The sequence below is a fragment of the Melanotaenia boesemani genome, chromosome 10 (assembly GCF_017639745.1).
Source record: "Melanotaenia boesemani isolate fMelBoe1 chromosome 10, fMelBoe1.pri, whole genome shotgun sequence".
Lineage (NCBI taxonomy): Eukaryota > Metazoa > Chordata > Actinopteri > Atheriniformes > Melanotaeniidae > Melanotaenia > Melanotaenia boesemani.
In genome coordinates, this window is record NC_055691.1 from 17,690,957 (window position 1) to 17,692,335 (window position 1,379).

Consider the following 1,379-nt stretch of genomic DNA (forward strand, 5'->3'; position numbering starts at 1 on the left):
GCAGCAGAAAAAGCTTCTAGATGGCTCTGGATGAAGAGAGCTGATCCGTAGGTGCACTACCAGGGCACATGCTGAGGCCTGATCAACCTCAGCAGGGTCGTCTGATGTATGAGAGACCTGATACACCCAGCGATCTTAGGATACATCACTGATGATGTGCCTTGGCTTTGCATCAGATGTATAATCAAAACAATTGGGGATTTTACTTTGTTGTCATACATGTTTCACCTTTATCTTTTGCAATATTTGAAATCAGGCATAGATGTATTCAAGTGACTTGAATCAAGCAAGACATGAAGTTATAAAAATATTTTAAAATATAAAATGCACAGATGTGTATTAAAAACAGAAATTAAATATACAAAATCCATCAAATCACATCAAATCTATATAAAAAATAAATACAACAGCCAAAAGCTTTTTAAAGATAGCAAAGTAATTTATTAGATACAAGATTCAATGTTAAAATACAAAAAGGCATCAAAGTGGGTAAAAAAAAAAAAAAGAAAAAGAAAATCTTACTCTCAACTGATGCCAAGTCAAACCTCGTTAGACTGGTATTTGGTGCAAAAGCATCACAAATTATCTAAATTTGCTAGAGTTTTTTTTTTAGAAAAGCTCACATAAGTTACATTCCATTTAGTTTTGAGAGTTTATCAACTAAACAGTCACATGCAATGTTCAAAATCATGTTGTCATTGTACAACCATATGAAAATAACTTAGGACTTCTGCCGTAAACTTACAAAGTTACAAGGATGGCTTAAGATTCACAATGTGACAGAGAGGGGATCACCAACTCTAGACTTGTTGTCCTGCAGGTTTTAGATGTTCCCCTGCTGCAACACACCTGATTCAAATTAAGAGGCTTGTGCAGAACTTGACAACAAGCCGTTGGAGATCCATTTAATTTGAGGCAGGTGTGTTGCAGCAGGGAAACCTTGAAAACCTGCAGGACGGTGCTGGCCTAAATCTATGACTGGGGATCCCAGTCATAGATTAAGTCAAAAGCCAACATCTTAGTGGGATACTGGTGATGTTCAGACACTGCATCCGGTAGTAGGAGGTAAACGTTATGGTGAACTGCCACACAAATAGATCAGATCAGACATACCAGGTAAATCTGATGGAATGCCATGAATTCTGAAAAACCTAATGAGACCTTTTGATTATTCCCAATTACTCACGCAAGCCAAGCACACCGTTACCATAATTAATCATCATGAGAAAAGGTCCAAACCTGATCCTGTATAGGACTCTTAAATCAAATTAACTTGTGTCAGATTGGACCGACTAAGCTAAATGACTCATAATAGACGATGCTGGTGTCAAACTACTTGAGTTTTATCTTTTTAAATAAGCTCATTTTCCATTTTTTTC